Below are 12,099 nucleotides of genomic sequence, written 5' to 3'. Positions count from 1 at the left end.
ATCAATATGTACAATATCATGCATCTTTTGCAGACACGTCACCATAATATACGTTGAGGTAAATGTTTATGCTGATAAATATATCTCTCATACACAGTCATATCCTCTTGTAGAGAAGTGTTGATAACTAACCACACTAAGCATAACATAGACCATGTTTTAACGAAGTTACCCCTCCGAAACACTTTTCATATACCTTATGGCCAAAGAAGGTTGCAGTCTTTGATAATTTTGCAACTTTAATTTCATTTAACTTTTCTGAGAAAATGACTCAGGTGGGTAATCAACTGTTGAGTTTGTTCTCATTTGGTCTCTTTCCTTTTCTGTGTACTCAATATACCACCGAACTTGTTGTTTGTATTCACAATAACCCTTTGACCGACTATCACAGGTCAAAAGTCGGTCAAAAAGGTTATGGTGAACACAAACAACAAGTTCGATAGTATATTGAGGATAAAAAAAAATTCATCAAATGAAAACAAACGTAACATTTAATTACCTTCTAAAGTCATTTTCCCTATATAATTTATTACCTGTAAAGTAATTTAATTAAAATAGATTATCAGTTTTAACATAAATGGAAATAAAATAAAGTTTTTGACGGATCGATATTTCGAAATTCTCGAGCCTAGAGATTTTTTTTATCAAAGCACGATCTTGTACTCTTTGTACTACATGACAAAATTCTGTATGTACATCACACGAATATCCACCGTATCACGGACAATAAACTTCTACAACCGGACAAATATCCGATCACTGAAGCATGAACGTCGACATGATTTTCACTTCCTTTACACATAAATCACGGTAAAAACTCATTCGAACTAGAACCAATATTGATTTGCCTACCTTTAACCTCCGCCGCCGGAGCAATTTGTCCGACGGAATCCGTCGGAAAATCACCACATTTCCGGCATCTCGTGATAACTAATATCTCTCTACACGAAGGACACGAGGAGTGAGAACCGAGCCACACATCAATACATCCGACGTGAAATCCGTGACCACACTGCGGCAGCAATCGGATCTCATCTCCGACTGCGTACTCCGCCAGGCAGATCGCGCACTCAACGGCGGAGAAATTGTGTTCCTTAACAGAATCAGAATCGTACGAGAATTTTGGAAGCGCATCAACGAACTTCTTCTTAATTCCTTTATTTGCAGACGTCTGTCCGGCGATCCGACCACCGTTGGCGACAGATCCGCGGCGAAGCCATGCGCATCGAGCTACCAGGATTAGGCCTACGACGCAAATGAGAGCGCAGAGGAGAGCGGCGAGTATGACGACGAAGTCGGACTCCATGGTGACTGCTTCAGGAGGTTCCGCCACCGGCATGTCGGTTGAGGGGGAGTTGACGACGGTGGATAGGAATCTGGAGGAACGAGCCATGGTTCATTCGAGAGATTTTGTGAGAGGATAAGTTTGTAGATAGTAATGAGTATGGTGGAAACTGGAAAGGAATTGGAGATTATATATGTGGATTGTGGACTGAACTGGAGCTCGGATTGCACATGTGACTGGGTAACTACCAAATGGAATTGCACGTGCTTCCTTTTGTTCCCATAATCCCATTAAGCAATGTCAAATCATTTTCAATTTTTTTTTTCTTTTTTTTTTCAATGGTCTTGATAAAATTGACCAGAGATAGATGTAATAATAACTTTTATTTATTATATATATGGTAGTAGTTGAAATTTTTTTAAATATATAAAATTATATAAAAATAATAGTTTAAAAAAGATAAATACATAAATATACTTTTTATGGACAATTCTACAAATTGATTAAAAAAAAAACTTAATAGTTTTTTTCTTAAGCACTACATAAATTACCTATTAGATTTGGAGCTTTTGTTTGAGCTCTTATTAAACCAGAAGCAAAAAAATCGTACTCCAAAACGAAGTTAAATCGAATTGTCTTGTAAAAAAGTAAACTTTAAAATTCAAAAAACCCGCTATAAAACATGCCAATTATCTTTTACATATCATTTATTTTTGGGAAAATGACTTAGGAGGGTAACTACCTCTTATTCATGTTCACATATTAACAACTTCTTCTTTTTTGTACATAATAAAACAACTAGCTTGTTTTAACTGTTTAAATTACACCAATATTATCGGCTAATACCTGTTTTAACCGGTAACTCAAAGGGAAAATGACTTAGGAAGGTAACTACCTCTTATCCGTGTTCACATATTGGCAACTTCTTATTTTTTGTACATAAGAAAGCAACTAACTTGTTTTAACTGTGTAACATCTCAAAAATCATGACCAAAAATTTCGTTTTTAATTTAATACTAAAACCATAATTGTCAAACCATTAATTTAATACTCCAGCATCGGGCCCCGCCCGGCATCAGGCCCCACCTGGCATCGAGTCCCGCTCGGTATACAAATATGTCTCTCTTAGGCCCCGCCTACTAAACACATACAATCATATAAAATGCTAACACATAAAGAAACATACTCTATTGTATCTCTGTCCTAAGAAACATACTATGCTAATAATGAGATACGGAACATCGTCCGTACTCAGCTAGTGATGAGATACGGGACCTCGCCCACACTCACCTCTTTATCAGGCACATACAAGTATCACACAGACAACAAGTATAATCTAACATGCAAACATTCCTCGGGCACCCGCCCGAAATCAGACCTTGGTCTGGAATAACATACTAGCATACAATGCCTAGGGCTAACCCCCGGGTCTTCCTACTCATAGACTACATGGGTTGGCATTGTGGCCTTAGACCCATTCACACAGTGAGAAGACTCACCTTGCACTGCTGAAGCCTTGGCTGGAACTAGCTGAGTACGGACGAAGTTCTGTATCTCATTATTAGCAGAGTCTGTTTCTTATGACAGGGATACAGTTGAGTATGTTTCTTTATGTGTTATCATGTTATATGATTGTGTGTGTTTAGCGGGCGGGGCCCGGAGACAAGCGGGGCCTAAGAGAGACAGATCTGTCTACCGAGCGGGGCTCGATGCCAGGCGGGGCCTGATGCCGGGCGAGGCCCGATGCCGGAGTATTAAATTAATGGTTTGACAATTATGGTTTTAGTATTAAATTAAAAACGAAATTTTTGGTCATGATTTTTGGGATGTTACACAGTTAAAACAAGTTAGTTGCTTTCTTATGTACAAAAAATAAGAAGTTGCCAATATGTGAATACAAATAAGAGGTAGTTACCCTCCTAAGTCATTTTCCCTTTGAGTTACTGGTTAAAACAGGTATTAGCCGGTAATATTGGTGTAATTTAAACAGTTAAAACAAGTCAGTTGCTTTATTATGTACAAAAAAGTAGAAGTTGCCAATATGTGAACACGGATAAGACGTAGTTACCCTCCTAAGTCATTTTCCCTTTATTTTTTACCAACATGCTTTTGTCCTAAAGGTATCAACAGATCTAGCATAAAGTTCGGACAGTATGGACTACCTTTCAAAAAATTTAATCAAATATAAATTTAGTGTAAATGCATTGATAATATGTTGGTAATCCGTCAATAATGGTTTCAGCAACGGATTTGCCATGGATCAATGCCTATAAAGCTTGTTAAAGTGTTGGTGAAGTTGAGTATATGTTAATGTGCGATCTTTTAATTTTTTTTTCATATGTCGGAGGTATGATGAGATGTCATCTTTCCATGAAATGGAAAGTGTCAAAGATATAAGTGAAATTAAAGAACGGTTTGGTAGTGTTCCAAGTGAAATTAAAAAGTAGTTTAGAAGTAGTTTAAATTGTATATATGTGTGTCGTTAAAAAAATCAATTATCTTTTAAAAATAATTTCAATTGTTAATTTCAAGCTACTTTGATTTTTTTTAAAATATGTAAGAAAGTTGCACATTTGGTCCGTATGGTTTGATATTTTTGTAGTTTTGGTCCATGTGGTTCCAAAATTGCAAATTTTATCTTTTTTTAATAGATTTTATTATGGTTTTGGTCCTTAGAGGTAACCCTTGTTATCTCTCATCCGTTAGCTCACCCTACGGGTCCCTCATGTGACAGTATTTTTGTCATTTCACATCTCTCTCTCTCTCTCTCTCTCTCTCTCAAGCCCATCCATTAAGAATCATACTTCCTCACCCTCATTTATCTCAATTTTGTCTCTCGTCTCATTCTAATTCAAGCTCATTGTCTTCTCTATGGTTAGAAAACTAATTTAAGATGACAACATTATCTAATCGAATGTATTTTTACTGATCTCTTTTATTTTTTTCTAGTGTCGTGATGATTACCCAAACAATGTTTATTTTAAAGTTGAAGATTTTACAAACACCAAAAGGTTAAACCTTTGCAAATAAAAAGAAGAAGAAGAAGAAGAAGAAGCATAACTAAATCTAAACTTCTAAAACAAAAAATTAATATTAAACCATGAACCTTCGATCTTTAATACCATGAACCTTAATACATGGATGTACCTCCTTAGAAACGACACATTCCTCCTGATTTTTTTGACAAAACACATCGAAAAGATTGATCAAAGCCACAAGGAGGTCTACAGCCTTAACTCTAGAGCCAAGGAGATAAAAGTGTGAAATGTACCTTCTTATGTAGTACACAAACCAACTTAGTTGTTGAAGCATCTCACCCTTTTCCTCAAACCTTGCCAATAGATCATGACACTGATCTTGAACAACTTTCAATTCTTGAAATCCTTCAATATGTCGTGTTTAGTTTTATTGATAACTTAAAAGTCGAATCTCATCCTTCTCACTATTAATTATTAGTTAGAAAATATAAGTTTTTGAAAATTTACTAATATTGAATGTGTTTTCCATTTGTAGGTTATGGTTGTTTATGAGGATAAGCTCATTTAGTACAAATTATTAGTTATAACATTAAAATGACCCTTATAGTGTTACTTCTTTTACTAGATATTAATTATTGTTTAAACATTAATTTTATTTGTTTATGAAATGATAGTCATAATTCCATACATTCCTAGACCCTATTAGCATAATGTCTTATGAAACTCTTCATATACCATTTTATGTGCTTATAAAAAACCATACATACATAGTATATCACAGAATACTAATAATATGTTTCACTATTTCTTTAATATATAATTCAAAATGACCAACATCCATATTCTCCTTGAAAAATACATGCAACAGATTACCTCATATTTTATGGAGGTGATCAAGAAACATAATGAAAGAAAGTCCCTCTTTAATGTGTGAAATGGCTTGTATATCTATTGGCATATAAACAGGATATGGCCGAACTATTGGAAGCCATGTAAGGGGGGATGCTAAGACTAAATTAAATTTTGCAATGGTCTACCGTACTTAAGAAAATAAGATTGATTTACAATTCAAGATATTAATTGATAAAGTTATAGCAATCATAAAGTAGGGAAAAAGATTACAAGTTGATTTCTAAATCCTTCCATAAGTCTTGTTTAGTTTTGCTGTGTTGAAGTGTTGGATTGAGGTCTATAAGCCAATAATAAATTGATATATTTTTGAATTAGAAACAAAGCCTTTTTTGGTTTCCCTTATAACTAGTAACTAAATATAATAACTTTGAGAGAGAGAGAGAGAGAGAGAGAGGCTGATGTTGGTAATTTAGTATATGGTTAATAAATTAAATTAGATATTGAAATAAATGATTTATTAATATATTATATGATTAATATATTAATTTGAAATGGTAATAATTAATTAAGAATTAATCAGAAATCACTTGGAATTACATTTGGTTTAATTATAATTAACTGAAAATGCAAAGGCTAAGTTGTAATTGTTCAATAGTTGACCAAGAGAGGTTCCAGAACCTTCCCAGGAGGGGACGGTTTTAGGAAGCCTCTTAGGGTTTCTAGAATGATCCCTTATAGATAAATAAGGAGTTGGATAATTACGTATTTTAAGATATTATTATAATATTCAATTAGGGTTATCCAAAGCTTCCTATGTCAACTATAAATAGACCCCTTGCCTAAGGAATGTTCGTACACTCCTTACACAAGCCTAGATCCAAAAATTTGTTATATTTCTCATCTTTCCTCAAGTCTTCTAGTTTCTAGGGTTTTGGGTAAAATCCATTAGAGGCAGTCAAGTTTTTGGTGTTTACTTTCCAGGGAACTTCAAGAAGCATTTGATTTGATTATTTGCTATAATAATCAAAAGGTATTTATCCCTACTCCTATGTAAATTTTGATTACAATAGGGTTTCCTTATAGTTTCTTGATGTTCATAGTTTATTGTTATCAATAGAGAAAACATAGATCATTTATTGGTTGCATGTGAACTTAAGGGTTTAAATGTTTTTCCGCTCATATATAATTTTTATAACCTAGAAATCCTATCAGTGTTATCAAAGCCTTAGTTTTCAATTTGATTGCGCATAATAGTGAATAGATCCAATTAGGGTTTATGGAAATTAAACTCTAATGGCTTGAAATTTTCGCAAATGGCTAGGGTTCTTGAAACCCTAGCCTTCACCCCCTTATTTTAGAAAATTGATAGGTATCTCTTAGGGTTTTTGGTTTCCTTAATTACAATTTTAAACGCCTTAAAATCTGGATAATTAAAATCTTGTAACCTTATAACTTTTTCAAAAATTAGAAGGCTATTTGGGATTAGGATTAAATTTGTATTATTCTATTACGTGTAATTATTTAATCCTTAATAATTTAAATTTGAATTATTTTATTAATTCTTTAAATTAAGAAAATTATTTAAAATCTTAATGATTTAAATTAATTTAATTGGTTAACTAAAGGATAATCGGTAAATCATTAATTAGCTAAAATTAATTAATTAATTGTTAATTTCGAATATTAATTTTAAACCTAGTATTTTTTTTAGTTTTAAAATACACCTTATACTATATATTATTAAATGTTTAACATGCTATACGTATAAGAAAAGTAGTCAGATCAATAATATGCGTCATTCACGAAGCCATACTCTAAGGGGGAGTATCACACCCCTAAACCGAAACGGCGGAAACGTTCGGGAGTGGAGGACGTCATGTAATGTATCACAACAATTGCATCATAGTAATCAAAGTAAACACAACCATTACATTGATTATATAAAAGGTCAATTTGATTCATTGTTTGTATACATCAAAAGTAGTAAAATATAAAGACGTGACTCTATAAGCTCCGTTTTCTCAAAAGCCGGCGGGACTACCTATCTACTGATTTCCTGAGAATACAAGCTCTTTTTGAAAGAGTATCAACATAAAATTGGGGAGTTCATAAGCGTTTTGTTATAGAAAACGGTCCAATGTTCTTGAAAAGTGCATTATGTTTTTCCAGAAAACCTTATAATTTCTTATGTAATGAATGTTGAGTAATAAGATTCATACCAGTTCCTATTGCGAGTACTAAATCATATGCAATCCAGATCGAACAAACAATCGATTGTGTGGTTCCGCCCCGAGCCCACAACCAAACAAGGAACAGGGAATGGAGCGGAAACCACACATTCCACTGGTTGTCGGATCCCTATGTACATAATCCTGAAGTATTCACTAGGTACTTACAAAGTTAACGGTATTGGCCATTTGTAGTCTGTTGAAAGTGTTCCTCAAGAAAATCCAATATTTTCTATCATATATGTTCGTTACTGTGTTCTTGTTAGAAAACTATGGCTACCACCAGTATGTATAGTATGTTCTTGTCTGAAAACTCTGGCAACCACCAGTATGTAAAGTATTTTTATTAATTAAAATAAAACCATGTATTGTATCCCTGGAATCCTCCTGTGTAATGTAAAGAAGTTTTATTACTTAAAATAAAACCATGCATAAAACCATGTATTTTCCATACATATGTTATTAACATATCGTTCATGAAAAGTATGTTACTACATAAATATATCGTTTATACCCATTTACGAGTTTTATGACCATAATGATTGATACGACGAGAATCGGACAACGATATCCTTAATGACTTTGTCACCCGTAGACCTAGCGGTCCTACTGTAGCTAACAGTAAGGTGCGGGATAGTAAGTCCCATATAGATCTATTCACAAACTCACGTTCTCCCTCCAAGAGACTCTGAACCATAAGGGTAGTCCTCCACTAGTACAATACATCAGTACCAAAGACTTGTCTCTCAATCTAGATTCACGACTTTATAGGTAATAGAATGAAAATCCTTTTTATAAATAATAATTAGGTGTAAACGGTACTTTCGTTTCCTAAGCTATATTCTTATAATAGTTTATGTGGCTGCATATGTAATACCATGTCTTGATATTCCAAACTATACCTATTATATATTTGTATATGTGTCATGTATTTGATCTACGTGTTGATCTAAAAACGATGCAATTATACTTGTAAGTTGAAAATGTCCCTTATGCTTAACATGTTACAAAAGGGATAAAATATCTAAATATTTTATAAATGTGGAAATTGTTTGACTGTATCAATTGCATAACTTTTTAACTTGATGAATTCTGTTTGCAATAATTCATAAAATCATTTTTGTTTGGCATGTATTCCCCCTGAAAACGTTAAAAACAATAAAAGCATAGGGGTATGAACTCACATTTAGTTGCGTGAAAGCATCAGACAAAGAAACTGGAAATGAAGACCCTCGGGTTGATGTACGCGGCGCATAACAGAATCCTAATAACAACTAAATACATATATGTATCTAAAGTAGCGATTTTGGTAGATAAAGTGTTAGAAAAACACTTGCTTTCTGTTAAGGAATGTTACCAGGACTCGATTAAATCGAGAAAAGCGGGTTTTCAGCCAGGGTTCATGGTTTTGTGAGGGTTTGCAGCCGTAAAGGGGGTTTACGGCCGTGAACAGCCTCTTGAAGGGTTTACGGCCATGAACTGTTTGCGGTATTTGAAGATTTGAAGATTTGAAGGGTGTACGGTCGTAAACTCAAGAACAACAACACTTGATCTTGACGAGAACTGATGATTTGATGCTCCAAAACGAGTTCTAAGGCAGATAGAACGATAAATGAAGAGAAATCTTGTGTTTCCTTGAGTTTTCGGGTGATGATTTTTAAAGAGAGAAAGTGTGTTCGTGGCCAGAAAAGTTCAAATGGGGGTAGGGATCACGTATATATAGGGGGGGTCATGGTCGGTGGTGGGGTCCACCAGCTGTGAACTAGTTTACAGCCGTAAACGGGTTTACAGCTGCGATCGGGTTCACGGCCGTGAACTCCACTTAGGCCGAAAATAGTTGATTTTTGAAGGAAATTCGGGTTTTTGCGCGATTTTGGTTTCGACTCCTATATATATAATTCAACTATATATCTTAAAGGATTTTCCAAACCATAGGAATTTGATGGAACTAAATAAAAAAGTTAAAATTTATTTAACGAAATCGGTTAATGAAGATGGAAAAATGTTCGGGTTGTCACATCATCCCCCCGATAGAGGGAATTTCGTCCCGAAATTCAAACATAGAATACAAATCATGGACTCGGAAAAGAGATGAGTATGTTTCTATTTCATTTGATCTTCACGCTCCCAAGTGAATTCAGGTCCTCACTTGGCATTTCGACGGACCTTCACTATCGGTATGCGACTTTGTTTTGTTCGTTTGATTTCCCGATCCATGATTTCGATTGGTTTTTCCATGAAGTTAAGGTTCTCATTGATCTCGATCTCATCAAGAGGAATCACAAGGGTTTCATCGGATAAACACTTTTTAAGGATCGAGACGTGGAAGATGGGATGAATGTTGTTAAGCTCTTGGGGTAAACGAAGTTCATATGCTACAGGACCGATCCTAGCGAGGATCTCGAATGGTCCTATGCATTCGGATTCGGCTTTCCATGCTTTCCAAAGCATATCATGCCTTTCAAGGGTGAGACATTCAATAGAATACAGTCACCAACCTGGGACTCCAATGGTTTTCGTCTCTTATCGTCATAGCTCTTTTGTCTATCTCTTGAAGACTTTAGTCGTTCCTGTTGGATTAGTGTCTAAGTCCATAACTATTTTGGTATGTACTTGACCTGATGGTGTATGGTCCTTTTGGGTTGCCTTCACTAAAGCAACTTGATAGGATGAATTATGGAGAGAGAGATGATTAATTATGATTTATTAATATATTATGAGAATAATATATTAAAGGAGAAATCATAATGCTTAATTAATATTAGTCAAGAGTTAATAAGAATTAATTTTGTGGCTAAAAGATATTAATGAAATAAAGCGGACTAGAACAATCAACTGTGTGCTAGTTGGATATTGGGAAACCCATTAGAAATCGTCCAAGGCCTCTAAGAAGGGAGTCCATGGGTTGCTTAGGGCCTAAGCAGTCAAATTAGGGTTTCCTTGTTAGGTAAACCTAATAGCCTCACTATTTAAGGATCCCTAGGGCACCAAAAACGTAACTAACTTATTCCTTAGGGTTTCCACACGTTTTTAGGTGCCTCCTCTCTTCTCATTCTTCATCCTCTTGCTCTTGGTGTTTGTGAGCCATTAGAGGATTGACACTTGTGACTCTAAGCTTTCTAAAGCCATTACAAAGGAGGATTTGAGATTGTTATTGCTACATAACAATCAAGGTAAGATCTAAACCCCAATCTTATGTTAATATGATTAATTGTATGCTAGATCTAGGGTTTATAGCTTTGGATATTCAATTACATGTTCATTAGACAAACTAGATCCAAAATCTATTAGGATTTGCATGTACACCATAGGACTGATGTTTTGCTCAAAACCCATCAGTGGTATCAGAGCCATGGTTGTTTGTTTGATGTATTTGATGCTATTGTGAATTATCCTTGCTTAAAGATCGAAATTTAGGGTTTCTGGGGGCTGAACTCGCCGAGTACATAGATGAACTCGTCGAGTCCATGGTGAACTCGACGAGTCAGCTGGTCAGAAAGAGGGGAAATCGGGATTTTGTGCTCTTTTGGCTGTGGGATAGTTACCAAAATGTTTTTTATTGATATAAAACAGATTTTTATGACATTTGGTGATTATCTTTGCCAAAATGAAAGATAAATTCATATTAGTTAGATAATTATTTCCTTATATGACTAGATTTAGTTATTTGAATTATTTGGTGAATTACCTTGCAAGAATTTGGACTAGGTCAAATTAGATAACCACCAATTAATTGTTAATTGCCTTATTTGAATTTTGTGATCTAGAATATTCTTGACAAAGTTTGGAAAAGTTTCAAATTAATCCCTTTAGGTTTTATAGTTTAAATTTGAACTTAAAAGTTTTGTTTTTGAAATTTAAATAAGTTAAACCCTAATGTTTTGAAATGTTTCAAAACTTTCCCTCAAGTTTTGGAATTTAAAAGTTGATTAAAAAGTTTAATTTAGAAATGTTAAATTCTAAAACTCTAGTATTGTTTTGAAAAGTTCAAATCACACCCTCATGGTTTTATTAATTAATTAAGGTGTATAATTAAAAGAGATTTAATAAACCCACAAAGTTTAGGTTTACATTTAATTATATTAAAAATATAATTTATTAAATTAGACCACCTAGTATTTTAAAAAGTGTAAAATACACCTTATACTATATATAACATTAAAAGTCTAGTATTATATATGTATGAGTAAACAGTCAGTCTTACCGTTAGTAGGCCTCATTCACGAAGCTGATCTATAAGGGGTGTTTAAGGAAATTGCCTATAAAATGGCGATTGAATGGGTATCCACTCTTACCCACCGCACCCTTGACTAGTGGAGGGTTGTTAGCCGAACGAGTGGGATAGGACAGAAACCTTTCATTATAAGTATAATGAAGTACAAAAGTAACTAAATGCTTTTACAAAATTCTCAATCTTAGTTACTTTAGGCAAAAGTGAATTGATGCAATTCCATGAAATTACACTTTGTGCCCTTGCGAAGACGTTAGTGGAGCATGTGTGTTTAACTGGCACACTAAATGGTTCTATGCAAAGGTAGCAAAGGGTGACTCATTGTTTGTCATAGTTCGGTGGAGCGTGTGTGGTTAACCGGCACATCGAATAGGTGACTGTAACATTTGGGGGCACCATGTAAGTTTGCATGGTTATTGACACCTTGTTTTGTGATCCTCGGCATCCCAGTCACAAATCGAGGGGCATATCGAGATTTAAACATGTCATTGAAAAGTTCAATAAATCTCAAAAGATCTAGGAATT

The 12,099-nt window shown here is 34.4% G+C and overlaps 1 pseudogene; it reads right to left on the bottom strand.

Annotated features, from left to right (window-relative positions):
* Nucleotides 1-611: 611 nt before the first annotated feature.
* On the bottom strand, nt 612-1,491 carry LOC145070657 (RING-H2 finger protein ATL8 pseudogene; annotated as a pseudogene).
* Between the last annotated feature and the right edge of the window lie 10,608 nt (nt 1,492-12,099).

The sequence above is a fragment of the Lactuca serriola genome, chromosome 8 (assembly GCF_051521515.1).
Source record: "Lactuca serriola cultivar US96UC23 chromosome 8, Lser_US96UC23_V15, whole genome shotgun sequence".
NCBI classification, from domain to species: Eukaryota; Viridiplantae; Streptophyta; class Magnoliopsida; order Asterales; family Asteraceae; genus Lactuca; species Lactuca serriola.
The sequence above is the reverse complement of the archived record's forward strand: the minus strand, read 5'-3'. Positions and strand labels throughout refer to the sequence as shown.